Consider the following 20,372-nt stretch of genomic DNA (forward strand, 5'->3'; position numbering starts at 1 on the left):
ATTTTATGGATTTTCTTTTAGGTGCTCTGTTATTTATCACAGATCAAGGAAAACATGTGGTATTAGTAAATTGGGACTGTCTTATTTCACTCAGTATGTTTTCCAGATTCATTCATTTTGTTGCAAATGAATGGATTTCATTTTTTTATCCATTGTGTAGTATGCAATAGAGTATATATCCCATAATTTCCTTATCCAGTCTTTAGTTGAAGGGCATTTAGGTCAATTCCATGTCTTAGCTATTGTGAAAGCAGCTTTAATAAACATCGAGGTACAGATAACATTTTTCATTTGCTGACTTCGTTTCTATTGGGTAAATTCCCAGGAGTGAAATGGCTGGGTCCTATGGTAGGTCTATATTCAGATTTCTGAGGTATCTCCAAACGGTCTTTCACAGTGGCTTTACAAGTTTACATTCCCACCAACAATGGGTTGGGGTACCTTTTGCCTCACATTCTCATCAGCATTTGCTGCTTGTTGATTTCTGTATGAAAGCAATTCTAACTGGAATGAGGTGAAACTTCACTGTGTTCTTTTTAAAGCTTTATTGAATTTATTTGAAAGACAGAGTTACAGAGAGAGGTAGGGACAGAGATAGAGGTCTTCCACCTGATGGTTCACTCCCCAGATGGCTGCAATGCCTAGAGCTGTGTTGATCTGAAGCCCGGAACTTCTTCAGGGTCTCCAACATGGGTGCAGGTTCCCAAGGACTTAGGCCATATTCTATTTTTTCCCAGGCCATAGCAGAGAGCTGTATAGGAAGAGGAGCAGCTGGGACTAGAACCGGCACCCATATGGGATGCCTGCACTTCAGGCCAGGGATTTAACCCACTGCACCACAGTGCCAGCCACATCACTGTGGTTTTAATTTGCATTTCCTTGATGGCTAGTGATTCTAGACATTTTTTTATTTGTCTCTTTGCCATCTGGATTTCCTATTTTGAAAAAGATCTATTTAAATGCTTGGCCCATTTCTTCACTGGGTTGTTTGTTTCATTGTTGTGGAGTTTCTTGATCCTGGTTATAAATCTATATCCTGGTTATAAATCTATATCTATATATATCTATAAATCTATATATAGAGATCTATATATATCTATATATTTATATTATATATATAAATCTATATATATCTATAAATTTATATATCTATAAATCTATATCCTGGTTATAAATCTTTCATCAGCTGCATAGTTTACACATAATTTCTCCCATTCTATCAGTTGCCTCTTCACTTTCTCATTGTAATCTCATTTGTTAATTATGGCTTTGATTACCAGTGCCTTTGGTTTCTTTTCTAAGAACCCTTTGCCTGAGTTCTTTCTAAGAACTCTTACTGGCTATCCCCAATGTTCTTTAATAATATGGTGTTATCAGTTCATAGATTTATGTCTTGGATCATTTTGAATGGGTGTTTTGTGTATGGTGTAAAGTAGGGGTTTTGCTTCATATTTTTGCATGTGGAAATCCAGTTTTCCCAGCACCACTTGCTGAAGAGACTGTCCTTACTCCAGGGATGTGTTTATGCTCTTTGGTTGAATATAAGTTGGTTGAAGATGCTTGGATTGACTTCTGGTAGTTTTGTTTGTTTGTTTGTTCATTTTGTCTATCCATCCTTTTTTTCACCATTACTAGGCTGCTTTTATTATAACTGCCTTGAAGCATGTCTTGAGACCTTGTATTGTGATGCCTCTGGCTTTGTTTTTGTTATATAATATTGTTCAGCTATGCAAGGTCTCCCGTGTTTCTTCATCATTTTTCTAGATCTTAGAAGAATGTCTTTGCTATTTTGATTGGTATCACATTGAATTTGTAAATTGCTTTTAGAATAATGGACATTTTGATGATATTGCTTCTTATAATTCATGAACATGGATATTTTTCCATTTTTATCTTCTATTTCTTTGTTAATGTTTTATAATTCACATCATAAAGATCTTTGGCATTATTGGTTAAATTTACTCCATGCTATTGTGAATGGGAATGATCTGAGAAGTTCTTTCTAAAACATGCCATTGTGTATACAATCTTTGTATACAAAGGCTATTTTAATGCCTGTGTATTGGTTGTATATCCTCCTACATTACCAAACTCTTCCATGAGTTCACATAATCTCTTGGAGGAGTCTTTTGGATCCATCTGCAAATAGAGATAGTTTGACTTTCTCTTTACCAATTTGTGTCCCTTGATTTCTCTTTGAGGCTAATGGCTCTGGTTAAATCTTCCAGGATTATACTGAATAGCAATGTTGAGCATGGGCATCCTTGTCTAGTTCCAGATCTCAGTGAGAATGCTTCTAACTTTTCCTCATTCAATGGGATGCTAACTATATTTTTGTCATAAATTTCCTTGATTGTGTCAAGAGATTTACCTCTATACTCAATTTGCTCAGTTTTCATCATGAAAGGGTGTTGTATTTTATCAATTGCTTTCTCTGCATATAGAGATTTGGTTTTTGTTCTTAAATTTGTTAATGTGATGCATCACATTGATTGATTTGCAAATATTGAACCATCCATGCATACCAAGGATAAATTCCACTTGATCTGAGTTAATGATCTTTAGATGTGTTGTTAGATTCCATTGACTAGAATTTTATTAAGGATTTTTGCATCTATTTGATTTAGAGAAATTGTGTCTTTTTCTGTGTTTAGAAATTAAGGTGATGCTGGCTTCATAGAAAGATTTTGTGAAAATTCCCTCTCTTTCAATTGTTTTGAATAACTTGAGAAGAATTGATATTAGTTCTCTTTTAAATTTCTGTTAAAATTCAGCAGTGAACCCATCGGGACCTCAGCTTTTCTTTATTGAGAGGGTCTTTATTACTGATTCAATTTTCATCTTGGAAATTTGTCTGTTTAAGTTTTCTATGTATTCATTGCTCAATGTAGCTAGGTTGTTTGTTTCCAGGAACCTGTCCATTTCATTTATGTTTCCAGCTTGTTGACATGCAGCTCTTTGTATTAATTTCTTGTTATTCACTTTATGGTGTCTTTTGTTACTTTTCCTTTTTCATCTCTAGTTTTATTAATTTGCATAATTTTTTGGTTAGTTGCCCAATTATGTGTCAATTTTATTTTTTAAAAAAAAAAAACAGCTCTTTATTTTTTTACAGGCAGAGTGGACAGTGAGAGAGAGACAGAGAGAAAGGTCTTTCTTTGCCATTGGTTAGCCCTCCAATGGCTGCCATGGCCACTGTGCTGCAGCCGGTGCACTGCACTGATCTGAAGGCAGGAGCCAGGTGCTTATCCTGGTCTCCCATGGGGTGCAGGACCCCAGGACCTGGGCCATCCTCCACTGCACTCCCTGGCCACAACGGAGAGCTGGTCTGGAAGAGGGGTATCCGGGACAGAATCCGGCACCCCGACTGGGACTAGAACCTGGTGTGCTGGTGCCGCTTTGCAGAGGATTAGCCTATTGAGCCACAGCGTCGCCACAGCTCTTTATTTTGCTGACCTTTGATATTGTTTTTTAGATTCATTTTTTAAATTTCCTCTCTAATTTTGATATTTATTTTCTCCTATTAGTTTTGGGTTTGGTTTGTTCATTTTCTAGATCCTTGTGATGCATTGATAGCTCATTTATTTGGTGTATTTCCAGTTTCTTGATATAGGCACCAATTGTTACAAACTTTTCTCTTAACATTCCTTTTGCTGTACACCATACATTTTGACATTTTATTGTTGCTTCATTTGTTTCCAGAAATTTTTTATTTCAATTTTAATTTCTTCTATGACCCACTGTTTATTCTGGAGCATATTGTTCAGTCCCCATATGTTTGCATATGTTTCAGAGATTGTTAAGTTGCTGATTTCCAGCATCATTCCATTGTGGTGTGAGAAGAAGCGTAGTATGATTTTCATTTTTTTTTGGAATTTACTGATGTTTGCTTTATGGCCTAGTTTGTGGTCAATCCTAGAAAAAGTTCCATACACTCCTGAGAATAATATGTATTCTGGAACTGTAAGATGAAAATTTCTGTAGATATCTATTGGATCCAGTTGGTCTATAGTGTTGATTACCTCTGCTGTTTCCTTGCTGAATTTCTGTCTGGTGGATCTGTCCATTCCTGAATGTGGGGTATTGAAGTCCCCCATTACTATTATGTTTGAATCTATGTCTCCCTTTTGTTCCTTTAATGTTTGTTTTAAATAGTCAGGTGACCTGTAATTAGGTGCATATGCATTTATAATAGTGATATACCCTCCTCCTAGCATGTAGGATTTCTGATGAGAAGTCCACTCTGAATCTAACTGGAGATCCCTGAAATAAATCTAGTGTTTCTCTTGTAAAGATTTTAGAATCTTTTCTTTATGTTTTACTGTGGAAAGTTTGATTATAATCTATTATGGTGAATATATTTTCTGGTCATATCTTTTAGGAGTTCCATGTGCTCCTCGTACTTACATGTCCCTTTAATTCTCCAAATAAGGGAAGTTTTCTGTTATTATTTCACTAAAAAGGCCTTCTAATCCATCCCATCTTTCCAAAACTTCAGAAATTCCTAGAACTTTTATGTTGGGTCATTTGATAGTATCTATAATTTACCAACAGTGTATTTTAACTTTCTAATTTCTTATTATGTTTGATCTCTCTGAATGATTTCCCTTTTCTGTCTTCTAAGTCAGATATTCTTTCTTTGGATTCACAGATTCTTTTGTTAAGGCTTTCCACTGCATTTTCTAATTTGCTCTATTGACTTCTTCATTTCCAAGATTTCATTTTTATTTCTCCTTAAGTTCTCAATTCCATGGGAGAAAATTTCTCTCATGTCATGTATAGATTTTATTAGTTCATGCATTTTCTTCTGATTACTTTTAAGAAATCCTGTGATCAATATTTTGAATTCTATTTCTGGATATTTTTTAATGTCATCATCTTCACAATCTATTATTGTAGTGTTGTGTTCTTTGGGGGGCATCATTTTGTCTTCCGTATTATTGTTTGGTGCATTTTTTATTTAGTATTTGTGGAGATACTCATTGTTTTTTGTTTTTGTTTTTTGCTGTGGCAGCTTTTATACGTGGACTATGTCTGTGTTCATTATCAGATTGTCTGCCTTTAGGAAATACCTAAAGGCTTGTGGTGATTGTAGCCAGGGAGCTCTGTTCATTGCTTCAGAGTGAAGGGTGTGTCTGAAGTGACACACCAATTTTGGCATCTTAAATCTCATTTTTTTTTATTAGAAGGGAGTTTTCTTCTTGTCTGTTGGTGTAGATTCATCTGAGCTCCTCTCCTCAAATGAGACCAGTGCCTGGGTGCTAGCCCCAGAGGGTATATTATTTGTTGGCACTGCCACAAGGACCACAGAAAGGATCTGTGCAGTTTCCAGTATAAGTTTGGATTCTCCAGCCATGACCCTTGCCTGGTAACCCGGGAATGCTGATTGTTTGGAGCCTCCCACAGTGACTGCTCAAAGTCCCGGTGACACCCTGAGTGCTCCCACACAACCGCAGTATTTACACAGTCCTAGCACAGAAGCCTCACACAGTCCCAAGCAGCATACCCCCCTGCCAGATCTCCCCACCAGATCAGGATTCTCTGCTTGGCTGCTTTCAAGATGCTGACACAAGCTAGCACAGCTGTCATATGTGTCAAAGTGGCACTTGCTATATCACTTTCTTACATGTTGCAGTTGCAGGGTGCTATGGACAGAGAACATGTGCCCCCACTTTTTTTCTCCTCTAGTTTGGCAGGTACATTATCCCCCAATTGGTTCCAAGTCAGATTCTCTCTAGGCTCTTCCTGCAGCTTTTTCACCCATGGATTTGGCTTATGCAGTCTGGTCTCACCACACTCTCCTCTGTCGTGTCCCTCGACCAGCAAGGAAGACACGACCCGAACTCTTCTTCAAGCAGTTTATTCAGGAACCTTGAACAAGCTTCTTCTTCCACCTCCTTCCCTCTCCCATCCCTCTTATAGCCATCAGCACACCAATCAAAAGCAGCCAAGTGGCAAGGATTGATAGGTACAGCAATGCAGAAGCCAGAAGGGAGCTCAGCCATCTCCTTATTAGGAGTTGTTTGTTTCTCGCCAGTCCTTCCAGGAGAAAAGAGCCGGCGCCATCTTTAGGGTGCAGTGCAATGGCTCCCCACAGTTCCCCCTTTTTATTTTAGAACCAGGCATCTAAGGATTACAGGAGAAGGTAGGGGTCTGTCCCTCACTGCCAGGCATCCACCTGGAACAGCATCCTTTTCACGGGGGTGGGATCTGGGATGCTAACCCACATGCAGACAGACTTGCCTTCCAGAGAACGTAATGGCTCGTTCTCTCTGCAGTGCTTTGCCTCGCACCCTGCACCCATGCCTAGCATTCAAGGAAGGCCAGCCATGCTTGCGGCGATTGTCCAGCCTCAAGAGCATAAAAGGCTTGAGCTATCATGGCCAATTCCTGCCAATGAGCTGTCCTCATCCTGCACAAACACCACAGGCAAAATAACACAAGTAACAGCAACCCCGTCAAAGCTCCAAGTCCTGCCCACTCCTTCAGGTTGGAGACGGCTGTGCGGATCCAGGATGACAATCCAGATGGGAAGGAGACATCCACACGTGTGGAGTTGATGGTGACCACGGCAAGGCACAGTTGCTTCAAGGTGTAGTCAAATTCTGTGGACCAATTCTGCAAGAGCATCTGAGACAACTGTTTAGAGTAATTTGCTGCCTGAGTCATGTTATCGTACTGAACAGAGGTCACACACAACCCTGAAAATTTCCACTCACATCCTAGCTAAGCAAGCTGCCAGAGAGTATCCACCTGCTCCTGTACCAAATCCATACGCTGATTAACAATCATCAAGCCTCCCTTTATTTGTGCATTTAAGGATGTCTGAGTATCCAAAGCAGCAGCCACGGAGGCCGTTAAATTATTCAGGGTATTAGCAGTTTGAACTGTCCCTGTGAGCGCTATAGCAGCTGTTGTAGTGCCCACAGCTGCAATGGAAATGGCGGTTATAATGGCTGCAGTAACGATCCCAATCAGCAATGTTATAATGAAGATAGAGGGGCTGCTTTGTGACATTGTCTGTTTGCCGCACCAGTCGCTCAGGTAACCATCGAGAATATAGAAGCATGTCCACGTCCCCATATTAAAACAGGGTCAGGTCCATACCATTGAGCAGTTAGAGGGTCTTTCCACTTCACATAGACTTGTCTTTTGGTTTCAGGATGCCAGTGACGATCAGCTGCAGTTTTCCCTTGATTATCAAGTATTAGAAAATTTAAAATGAAAAGAGCATGTGATAGCCATTTTTGTGGGGAATATGCCATGGTCCCGTATTCCCCCTTTTTTATTTTTTGTAAATAATTTTTTAATGTGGCATGTGCTCGTTCCACAATACCTTGTCCCTGGGGATTATAAGGAATCTCGGTGATGAGAGATGTGGAAGTTAGTACAGAAGTGCTTAAAAGAGTTGGAAGTATACGTTGGGCCATTATTAGTTTTTATCTGTATAGGGGTTCCTAGAACAGCAAAGGCCTGAAGGCAATGAGAGATGTTTGGCAGCCTCGCCGCATTGCGGGGTGGCAAAAACAAAACCTGAACATGTATCTAAAGAAACATGTATGTATTTTAGTTTACCAAATTCAGAAAAATGGGTAACATCCATCTGCCAAAGCTGATTAGGCATAAAATCTCTAGGATTTACACCATAATAAGGGACCAGGAGAAATGTGACACAGGAAGGGCAGGATTTTACAATTTGCTTTGCCTGTTCCCGGGTGATTCTGTATCTTAATCATAAGGTTTGGACATTGAGGTGATATAAATCATTACCATGGGATGCTTTAGACTTTGTCAGTCTTTCTTTAAAGGATCTGACTTCTAAGCCAGAGACTGGAGCAGCTAGAAAGAAACACGTTTATAACTGAAGTTTACATCATTTCACATCTTGGCACCACTTTTTTTTTATCTTTTATTTAATGAATATAAATTTCCAAAGTACGACTCATGGGTTACAATGGCTTCCCCCCCATACCATCCCTCCCACCCACAACCCTCCCCTTTCCCACTCCCTCTCCCCTTCCATTCACATTAAGATTCATTTTCGATTATCTTAATATACAGAAGATCAGCTTAGTATACCTTAAGCAAGTATTTCAACAGTTTGCTCCCACACAGAAACATAAAGTGAAAAATAATAGATGATTTTTTTTAAATGATGATGAAATCAGATCAGACCTATTGTCATGTTTAATCCCAGTGAGAGTCAAGTTGGGAATTGATAATTTCTTTTTTTTTTCTTTTTACAGAAGATCAGTTTAGTGTACATTAAGTAAAGATTTCAATCGTTTGCACCCCCATAGAAACACAAAGTGAAATATACTGTTTGAGTACTCGTTATAGCATTAAGCCTCAGTGTACAGCACATTAAGGACAGAGATCCTACATGAGGAGTAAGTGCACAGTGACTCCTGTTGTTGACTTTACAAATTGACACTCCTGTTTATGGCATCAGTAATCTCCCTATGCACCAGTCATGAGTTTCCAAGGCTATGGAAGCCCCTTGAGTTCTCCGACTCTTATCTTGTTTAGACACAGTCATAGTCAAAGTAGAGGTTCTCTCCTCCCTTCAGAGAAAGGCACCTCCCTCTTTGAAGACCTGTTCTTTCCACTGGGATCTCACTCACAGAGATCTTTTTGTCTTGGCACCACTTTTAATCTAAACAGCCCGATTGGTTATTATCTCTGCAAGATGAGAGATATATCTTTTGACATCTCCAGGGGCCCTCTGGAGATACCAAAAGTCCAGAGAATTTAGAACTTTGATTTTCAGAAAGTCTGTTAAAGGTGCCAAGAGAACTTAGAGTATCTGGTCAAAATAGAATTCCTTAACATTTAGTCAGGGCGATTTTAACACTTTTAGACCAGATCTGATCATAATAATATTTAACATAATTTTTTAAGACTTAATACTTTTTATCAATCATAACTTAACAGACAGTAGTGTTAAAAAGAGATGTTACAGTTTTTGCAACAACAGATTTTAAGATTTACAATTGAGACCATTTCCAGATAATTACTAACATTAGTACACATTTTAAAAAATCCCATTGTTATAACAGAAGATCAGACTTCAACTTTAGGTTAGTGTAATTTTGGCATTAACATTTAACTTATAGAAAACTCTGTAAACAATGTTTTAAAATCGTAAACTTTTTACAACTTTTCATGACTTGCTCACATCTTCTGTAACTTTGTACCTGTAGTTACTTTTACAGTCTTGAATTATCATGTATGGACAACCTATGAGAATACATGCTGGCAAACTTAAAAGTCTCTCTTATCAAATTTAAGATGTTAAAAGTACACATAATACATTTTCCATATTTTACTTAGCACCGATGCCTGGATAACTTAAAACACTGAGCTATTAATGAATACCACACCATTATCTGAATTAAAAGTCAAAATTACATTTCCATGCTTTTAAGTAACATAAGGATAACACCACTTGGGCAGCAACAGTCACTAGTGCATATTTACAACTTTGAAAAGATCTTCATCCTTAAGAGAAACAAGTTTAAAGCATATCAAAGGCATGTAAATGTAAAACTGAGCAAGTGAACCAAAGGGCGTTTGCATTAACCCAATTTTCTGAACCAATCTGTATTGGCTTACTTGAGTTAACAACATAAAGGCTTGTATACACAGAATTTACTCTCATTTTTAAAAGACTACTCTAGCTGAAAAGCAAAAACATGAATACAACATAGATTTGACATCATTTACTACATTTTAATACACTTTGTATAATTTGAATTGACTCAAACAGCTGTTACTTTAACAAATTTAGAGTCCCATCCTTTGAGAGTTCCAGGGATCTGACTGGAAGCCCCAAAGTTGAAAGACTCGGTTTAGAATTTAAACTATCAGAGAGTCAAACCATTTTAGTCAAAAATTAGTACGTTTAACCAAGGCAGTGGACTAGATCTAATCAGAGTTAGGTAATCACTCAAACATTAAAGATATAACGTAAACAGCTTCATGGTGCAGTTTTTCCAATCAAGACTCATACTGGCAATAGAAAAATGCGAAACCTTCAAGACACATGAAAACTCTCATTAGATAAGTTAGCTACAGCAGCACAGAAAAGAATTGATTATCAGTGTATGAGCCCATTGCTTAAGTTTTTATTAACTGTAAAGAGAAAAACCCATCAAGTTGGAAAGGGTTATTGAATTAAGACTTTTCTCTAGATCAAGATACCTGTGGAATTTTTCCTCTCTCTTTCTCCTGGCCTGTTGCATCCCTCTTTTTGTTTTAAAAGATATTCTTTCAGTGTGCGGTGTGCTCGCTCAATTATGCCCTGGCCCTGAGGATTTTACGGCAATCCATGGACAAGTTGAACCTCCATTTTTTGGCAAAAGGTGGTAAAGGTTTGAGATGTATAGGCCGGGCCATTATCAGTTTTTAGCACCTGGGGTCTCCCCCAGGTGCCACATGCATCCAGACAATGAGCAATCACCTGATGTTAGGGATGCAATTGGGCTAGAAGGTTTAATCGGTCCTGCAGTTTCCAATATCTTTAATGCGTTCACCACATATAAGGAATCTGACAACAACTGGTAATGGCTCAGCGGCTTTAATTTTTGGAAATCCTCATTTGCCAATTCATCTCCCGTACTTGCTTTATACCAGACTCTTTGTTATCGCCACACTCTTCAGACTCACTGCTGCTTTCTGAGCTACTTTCTGCACTAGTACTACTTACTAAGGAGGGGCTGCGCAACTCGGAAAGATCAGGGTACAGTTTTTTCCTAGTTCTTTTCTGACTCTCCTTCAAAGTTTTCCCTTTTTCACTGGCAGCTCTCTCGGAGTGCTCTTCCTGAAGCTCCTACAAGGCAGCTTGACCACTCAGAATAGTTTCACTATACTGCTCATCCTCGAGGCATGCTCGCACTAACATCCATATTGGTCTCACTCCCCTTTTGAGATTACCCTTTTCGAATGCAAAATCCAAATCCCTGCCTAGTTTGTCCCATGAAGGGATAGTAAGGCTTCCCGAAACCCCATACCAGGGTGCAATGGTATCGCAGTTACGTAAAAACCTATGCAATGTACTAGGCTTAAGTTTCAAACCATTTTCTCAAAGCAGCGCATTCAGCGCCAGAAAAATTGGATGGGACTGTGAATTACCCATCGTCAAAAATTGCACTCTTTCCCTGGCCACGGGTCAGAGCTCCTTCTGCTTTTGTCGCAGAACTTCCTCTGCTTTAGTCGCAGAACTATCCTCCCGCTATTGTCGCAGGACTGCCCACTCTTATCGCGGATCCCCACCTTATTTTCCTGGGGGACTTACCAGCGCTGCCCTGACTGCAGGAAGTTCTGAGTTCGCGTTTGAGATGGTTCCCCGTACAGGCCACCAGTTGTCGTGTCCCTCGACCAGCAAGGAAGACACGGCCCGAACTCTTCTTCAAGCAGTTTATTCAGGAACCTTGAACAAGCTTCTTCTTCCGCCTCCTTCCCTCTCCCCTCCCTCTTATAGCCATCAGCACACCAATCAAAAGCAGCCAAGTGGCAAGGATTGATAGGTACAGCAATGCAGAAGCCAGAAGGGAGCTCAGCCATCTCCTTATTAGGAGTTGTTTGTTTCTCACCAGTCCTTCTGGGAGAAAGGAGCCGGCGCCATCTTTAGGGCATGGTGCAATGGCTCCCAACACTCCTCTCTGATGTGGAGGCTCTTGGCTGCTGGAGTTCTGAGTTGTGAATCCCTCCATGTAGGTCCACTTTGTCCCTCCAATGTGTAGAGCTTCCTCTGCTTTTTTACCCAAAACTCTTGCCTGAATCTGCACTCTTTCCATTTTTTAAAAACTATCTTCCCCAAGAATAGAGCAGCAAGCTCCCTCCCTACTCTGCAATCTTGCCCCTGATCCCTATTATTATTTTCTAATGGAGGAGAGCTTACATGTATCTGTGGATTTGTTCAACATCAAATGTTAATAACCTTGATGAAAAGGGAAGAATTTAATTCCATGCAAAGTTAAACCAGAAGAAATTAACATGTATGTTCAGGTACAGGACTCCATCCTTTATTAATGTGTTGGTGGTAGGAATCCAAGTGCTTATGCACCAACTACTGCCTCATAGACATCTTAGGAGGATGCTGCCCTGAATATGCAGAATATCAATCACGCAACTGGGCATGTTGGTATTAGATATGGTATTTCCCAAGCAGCAGACTAACTTGCATCACAACATTTAACATTCCCAAGTCTGATGGTTTGCTATGAAATTTTGCCTGGGTCCTGTATCTCCAACAGGAAGTTCTGAGGCTTATTCATAATATTACTTTTCAAATCACGTTGGTGTTATATTCACTGAATGCCAAGAAGCATTTTGGGGAAGAACTACATGAATATTTGGAAACTGGGAGGTGTCTTCTGCAAAAATTGCTATAAAGATATAATATAATAAATGTGTATTATATTCATTTTTCTACACAGCTGTGGACAAAAATACCCTGGTTATAAGAAGAATATATTCTATAGAATTTTCGTGTATTACATCAAAATATGTTCTAGTGAAACTAACCATGAAGTGTATTTGTAGCAACAGAACAATAGTTAACATCACCCAAGTATTTTTCTATAGGGTAGATTTTAGTGACAGCATTAGTTTCTTTCTGTGGTATTTTGCAACTTGACTCACAAGCATTCTTAAAATAACAAATTGCTTTCCTTTAGGGCCATTTTTTTGCCAGAGTGTCTTGGCTTTCCATGCCTGAAATACTCTCATGGGCTTTTCAGCCAGATCTGCGTGCTTTAAGGGCTGATTCTGAGGCCAGAGTGCTGTTTAGGACATCTGCCATTCTATGAGTCTGCTGTGTATCTCACTTCCCATGTTGGATCCTGCTCTCACATTTTTTTCCTATCAGTTAGTATTTGCAGACACTAGTCTTGTTTATGAGATCCCTTTGGCTCTTAGTCCTATCATTATGATCAATTGTGAACAGAAATTGATCACTGGGACTAGTGAGATGGCATGGGTACATGCCACCTTGATGGGATTGAATTGGAATCCCCTGGTATGTTTCTAAGTCTACCGTTTGGGGCAATTCAGCTTGAGCATGTCCCAAATTGCACATCTCTTCCCTCTCTTATTCTCACTCTTATATTTAACAGCAATCACTTTTCAGTTAACTTTCAACACTTAAGTATAACTGTGTATTGATTACAGTATTCAACCAAAAGTATTAAGTAGAACAAACAAAAAAAATACTAAGAGGGATAACGTATTAAGTTGTTCATCAACAGTCAGGGTAAGGGCTGATCACGTCACCGTTGCTCATAGTGTTCATTTCTCTTTAACAGGTTTCCTTTTTGGTGCTCAGTTAGTTGTCACTGATCAGGGAGAACATATGATATTTGTCCCTTTGGGACTGGCTTATTTCACTCAGCATAATGTTTTCCAAATTCCTAACAGGGGTCACTTTTCAGTTAAAATTTAATCACCTAAGAATAATTGTGTGTTAATTACAGAGTTCAACCAATAGTACTAGAACAAAAAAATACTAAAATGGATAAAGTATTACATTGTACATTAACAGTCAGGACAAGAGCTGATCAAATCACTGCTGGTGCTCTTTCAAGGAGGTCTTCCTTGGCCCTTGTCATGTGTAAAGCACTGTTACTACTGAGCATGATATTGCTCTGAGTCTAGGAGCAAATCACACCAGTTCTCTCACATTTCCATTTTTCTTCTCATCCAGGTACAGTCCTAATTCCCACTGCATGTTTCCAAGGCCAGAGAAAATGAACACACCACCAGTATGTTGTTTATTTTTGTTTGCATTATATTGTGATATAGCAGCTTTATGAGTATATTTTGTTAAAATCGTGAAATAAATGTTTGACAACATAAAATTTTCATGATTATAAAGCATTAGAAGTATCAAATCTGATATCAAATTTGTTTCCAGTCTCTGTGATGCTATAACAGTAACATGTTTATCATGTTATTCAAATTGGAACATAGAATCTCCTAAATTATTGTAAAATATAAAGCCTGAATTTGTATTTGTTGGTCTTATCGATGATATAGTAGACGTGGTTTAGTACCAACATAGTAATATACGCTGAACTAGTAAAAAGTTGGGGCCAGCACTGTGGCACCGTGGGTTAATGCCCTGGTCTGAAGTGCTGGCATCTCAAATGGGTGCCAGTTTGAGACCCGGCTGTTCTACTTCTTTTTGTTTGTTTGTTTGTTTAAACTTTTATTTAAAAAAAAGTACAGCTTATGGATTACAATGGCTTTTCCCCCCAATAACTTCCCTCCCACCCGCAACCCTCCCATCTCCCTCTCCCTATCCCATTCCAGTCACATCAAGATTCATTTTCAATTCTCTTTATATACAGGAGATCAATTTAGTATATATTAAGTAAAGATTTCAACAGTTTGCACCCACATAGAAACACAAAGTGAAAAATACTGTTTGAATACTAGTTATAGCATTAAATCACAATGTACAGCCCATTAAGGACAGAGATCCTACATCGGGAGTAAGTGCACAGTAATTCCTGTTGTTGACTTAACAAATTGACACGCTTGTTTATGGCATCAGTAATCTCCGTAGGTTCTTGTCATGAGTTGCCAAAGCTATGGAAGCCTTTTGAGTTCACTGACTCTAATCATATTTAGACAAGGTCATAGTCAAAGTGGAAGTTCACTCCTCCATTAAGAGAAAGGCACCTCTTCTCTGATGGCCTGTTCTTTCTACTGGGATCTCATTCACAGAGATCATTCATTTAGGTCTTTTTTTTTTTTTTTTTGCTAAAGTGTCTTGGCTTTCCATGCCTAAAATACTCTCATGGGCTCTTCAGCCAGGTCCAATTGCCTTAAGGGCTGATTTTGAGGCCAGAGTGCTATTTAGGACATCTGCCATTCTATGAGTCTGCTGTGTATTCCGCTTCCCATGATGGATCTTTCTCTTCCTTTTTGATTCCATCAGCTAGAATTGGCAGACACTAGTCTTGTTTGTGTGGTCCCTTTGACTCTTAGACCTTTCAGTGTGATCAATTGTGAAATGAGTTGATCACTTGGACTGGTGTGATGCCATTGGTACATGCCACCTTGATGGGATTGTATTGGGATCCCCTGGCATGATACTAACTCCATATTGCAGCCTCAAAACCAAAGGTAACATCAGAAAATACATTGCAAACCATGATAAATAAGAAAAATGTGAAATAAGCCAAAGAAATCCAAGAGTCCTTAGTGATATTGGGCTTGATTTAGTCACAAAGAAACCGGCTTTTCTGGATTCATCCACCCCTCCCAGCTGACTGGCTGTGGAACTCTGATTGAATTAACCTGAAAATCGCAGTCACACTCGATTTGGAGGGAATTAATACCTGTCCCCTCAGCAAAAAGGTTGCATTTCATTTTCCAAAACACAGAAACTCATCTTGGTCGTGTTGCCTGTAGATTTCTAAGCAGAGACACCAATTTGTTGTTGTTGTTGTTTTATTTCCTAATGGATATTCTATCTAAACTCTTGTTTGTATTGTGTCAGAATACCAAATTTGATATTGATATATGACTGCTGCATCATTCCCCCTTCAGAGACTCCATTCACTTAATAGGGATGTTAAAGGGTGTAGAATCATCACATCTTCTATAGCTGCTCCCTGTTTATGAGGGATGTAGTGCAGGTCCTGCCTGTGCTGTTCTGGAAGGCTATGCCTATCTCATCTAAGAAATTCTCTTTGTGAGCTGGAGCAACCTTGGTCACCACCAATGTCTGTTTCCCCTGCATGGTCAGTGACTCCCAGAAGTTGTTGAGTTCTGGAACATACGTTTGTTATGTAGTATGAGCAAAACTGGAACATGACCAATTGTAAGTGGAGTGCCCCTTTAAGATTAAAAGACCACATCCTACAGACTCCCAGATAGTGGGTGGTGATACACTATTGTGGGGAGCAACCCGGACTGGACTGAGTTACTGGAATTAAGACTTATTCTATGCATCTGCTCTCCCACAATATGGCGCTGGGAGAGGAGGCAACAGCTTCTACCCAGCTGCCTCTTGCCAACTTGAGTGATGACCTCCAGGAGCTGATCCTGCTCCTGATTGGAGGAGAGCAGCGTACTCGGCGTGTGGGCAGCCAAGTTAGGATTGGCGGAGGAGGACTATAAAGGAGGAGAGAGACAGCATGCACCAGGAACATCTAAGGGGAACATCTATCTGAAGGAACACCTGTGCAGCCCCCGAGAGAGCCGGCCGGCAGTGTGCTGCTCCCCTGTGGAAGTGGGGAAAGTGGCCAGGGGGAACCGCTCTTCCACGGAGGTGGAAGGGTAGGTAGCCAACCCGGGAAGAACCAGCAGCAAACCCGGGGACGGCCGAGCAGACAAAAGAACAGCGCAGGGTCCTGTGTCATTCCTCCACGAAGACGGGGAGCGACACATTATAAACCCATTTAGCTTTAGTATAGAGAATTATAATAGAAGAACACATTAGGAGTTTTATTATTAATAACAGAGAGAATCAAAAGAGGCAGGTACACCATGCCTGCCTTCAGGTGCAGCACTCTTGATGTGAGGAAAGCAAAGGCTTTGCTTTTCTTTTTGCTTAAGATCTCTGGCTTACAGGAATAATCAGGCATGTCTTTTGAGTACACCTGTGAGGACTTGAGAGGTATATGTTTAATCCTAATTTTACTGAGGTAGTCATGTTCAGTAGCACCTGGTAAGGTCCCTTCCATTTAAGCTGTAGCTGATCTGAAGAGGATCTTTCTATGAATGGCTTGTTCAGGGAAAAGTGATGAAGTTGGTTTGTAGAGGGTCAGCTTTCAGAGACTGGGTCCAGGGTTTGGCATTTCAGGCTGCTATCCACACAGGCTGCAGAGTGATCTCTGGAAAACACAAGCAAAACCTTTGCCCATCATTATGAGGGGATCAGGCCACTTTTATTGTTGGGTGGTTGGGTCCCTCCATCAAACCAGAAGCAATTGGGTTGCACCTATGAGAGGTCTCCAATGTTTCACTGCTGGTGGCTCTCTAGGGTGTGATACCTGTAAGAACTTTATGGTGAAAGGAGCAAAGTGAATACACTCATAGTGGGGTACCATACTCTCCCCTCTGTTTAAGCATAGTCTTAAGGTCCTGCATGGGAAGTTAGTGCACAGTGACTCTTATGGTTAATTTAACAATTCACACTCTTTCGTGTGATGTCAGTGATCACCCAAGGCTCTTGACATGAGCTGTCTAGGCTATGGAAGCCTTCTGAATCCACATACTCCATCAATATTTAGAGAAGGATGGAAGCAAAGTCAAGGTTCTCCCTTTGAAGAGAGTACATCCTTCTTTGATTACCACTTCTTTCCACAGGAATCTCACCCAGGGAGACTCTCCATGTAGGCACACCTTTTTGCACAAGTGTCCTGTCCTGACTTTCCATGCCTGAAATGCCTTTGTGGGCTATTTAGCCAGACCAGAATGATTTAGGGATGACTTTGAGGTCACTGAGCGTTACTTAGAGCAATCGCCATTCTATGAGTCTGCTGTATGGACTGCTTCCCATGTTGAAGCATTTACTCCTCTTTAATTCTATTAATTGTATTGATATGATCACTTTAACAATTAGTGCCTTCTACATGACCAACTTAAAGCTTAATGCAATCAAATACAGTCACTTTTAAACTTAATCATACATATATATATATATATATATATATATATTAAAACTTAAGATGTCACTTTCACCATCTAGCCCAAGGGGATTTTGGGAACCAACGGTAAATCCAGCTGTGAAATTATGATTTAAGCTCTCATTTTGGCTATGCTGTTACACAGAATATGTTGGTCACTCCTTTCATAAGATCTAAAAATCAAACTACATCTTGAGGAATCCCTCAGGACAGAGTCAGTGTCCCATCTTAAAGAGAATAGAGAAATGTGGGAGCAAGTCAGGCTTGCCAGAATGCCCACTGACAATTTCAAATGGAATCTTAGCAAGTGGTTTTAACCATTAAATAATAGCTTATAAAATATTTACTGGAAGATCCAATGCCTTCTATAAATTTTAAGAATACATGTATTTAGGGTCAGCACCATGGCTCACTAGGCTAATCCTCCACCTTGTGGCACTGGCACACCAGATTCTAGTCCCGGTCGGGGCACCAGATTCTGTCCCAGTTTCCTCTCTTCCAGGCCAGCTCTCTGCTATGGCCCGGGAGTGCAGTGGAGAATGGTCCAAGTGCTTGGGCTCTGCACCTGCATGGAGACCAGGAGAAGCACCTGGCTCCTGGCTTCGGATCAGCACGGTGCACCGGCTGCAGCGCGCCGGCCACGGCTGCCATTGGAGGGTGAACCAACGGCAAAAGGAAGACCTTTCTCTCTCACTGTCCACTCTGCCTGTCAAAAAAAAAGAATACATGTATTTAAATATATCTTAAATATCTAACATGATGTGGCTTGTTTAAACAGCAAACAGAAACATAAAACATTTTTTAGTTCCTTTCTATCAACAAATTTAAAACATCTGACAAAGAGATTCAGGTCACATGAATCAAATGTATCTTTAATTAATTTTAGCTTTTAAATTTATAAGCAATCTTTCCTTGATAAACCAATTAAGACAGAGCTCAAAATAAATTTTCCCATGTAGACATACAATATGAACACACATATAACACAACATACAAGATAGAACAATAAAGCAGTTTTAGTAAGAGTTTCCTAAAATATTTAGCTGTTTTTTTCTATTAGAACCAATTAAAATTACTTTCTGTTCTTGGTAACCTTGATTAACCATACTTTCTTCCAGTTGGAACCTGTAGTGCATTATGGACTTCATCCGTTTACAGAACAATTCAAAACTACTGAATTCAATAGAAGTGGCTGGAAAAAGTCCATCAGAACCTATAGGAGGGCAGCTAAACACAGAACCAACAATGTTTTAGTTTAGAGCAGCAAATCTGATATACAAAACTGTGGATGAGAAAAGACTTTAAATAGCTTTGTTTAACATGATAAACTCATTAACCAACAAGAGGCATTTGCTTACTTCACACAGTATTTTCAAAAGCACCTGTAGGATTTTACAAAACATTTAATTCTTTTAGGCCTCTGAGCCTTTCTCATTAAGATAACCATCATGCCTAGTAACACAAGATCATTAGACTTTTTAACTTTCAGACATTTGTATCAGTGGCATTTTATATTATCAAAACTTAAAATTTATCACGACTTCACATTTTAACAATATCTGTAATATAACCCAAATAACCTGATTGATTAGCTGGTGTCTCTCCAAGATGAGTGACATATATCCTTTGACATTTCCAGGAACCCAACTGGAAATATCAAAGTCCAAATTCTTTGGAACTTTGATTTTTTTGAATGCCTATAAAAGATGACAAGAAGGCTTAAAATATCTGGTTGAAATAAGATCCCTTAACATCATGACAAAGTATAGATCAGATTTGATCAAATCATAACTCCTTTAGAACTCAGTTGTTTTAAACAATTAGAACTTAAGAAGCATTAAGAGAACATAATAGATTACTTTAAAATAACACAAAATCTGTCTCTTTGGTTGTTCAAAAGTCAGAAATAAAACCTTAAATTTAATACCTGGTGCATTGAATCAAATCCCATAATTTGGAACAGTGTTAAGAGTCAGAACTAGGGAAGAAAGAATAGCACCCACATGGGAGACCAGGAGGAAGCACCTGGATCCTGGCTTCAGATCAGCGTAGCACGCTAGCTGCAGTGCACCAGCCTTAGTGGCCATTTGGGGGGTGAACCAATGGAAGAAAGACTTTCTCTCTGTCTCTCCCTCTCTCACTGCCTAACTCTGCCTGTCAAAAAAAAAAAGAAAGAAAGAAAAGAAACCAACAAATGAAAAACTGATGAGGATGTGGAAAAAAGTTACCCTGGTCCACTGTTGGTGGGAATGTGAACTGGTGCAAGCCACTGTGAAAGACTGTATGGAGATATCTTACAAATCTGATTATTGACCTGCCATTTGATCCAGCAATCCCACTCCTTGGAATTTACCCAAACCAAAAGAAATTAGCATGTGCAAGAGTTATCTATAACCCCATGTTCACTGCAGCACAATTCACAATAGCTGAGATCTGGGAACAATCCAGATATCAATCAATTGTTGAGTTGATAAGAAAATTATGGTATATGGCCAGCACCATGGCTGAATAGGCTAATCCTCCGCCTAGCAGCGCCGGCACACCAGGTTCTAGTCCCGGTCGGGGCACCAGATTCTGTCCCGGTTGCCCCTCTTCCAGACCAGCTCTCTGCTATGGCCAGGGAGTGCAGTGGAGGATGGCCCAAGTGCTTGGGCCCTGCACCCCATGGGAGACCAGGATAAGCACCTGGCTCCTGCTTTTGGATCAGCTTGATGCGCCAGCCGCAGTGCG

At 39.8% G+C, this 20,372-nt stretch overlaps 1 pseudogene; it reads left to right on the forward strand.

Moving 5' to 3' along the window:
- The first annotated feature begins 6,940 nt into the window (after nucleotides 1-6,940).
- The window catches only part of LOC103346463 (protein GREB1-like), a 52,912-nt pseudogene continuing 39,480 nt past the window's right edge, over nucleotides 6,941-20,372 (forward strand).

Source organism: Oryctolagus cuniculus, chromosome 2, assembly GCF_964237555.1.
Source record: "Oryctolagus cuniculus chromosome 2, mOryCun1.1, whole genome shotgun sequence".
In the NCBI taxonomy this organism is placed as follows: domain Eukaryota; kingdom Metazoa; phylum Chordata; class Mammalia; order Lagomorpha; family Leporidae; genus Oryctolagus; species Oryctolagus cuniculus.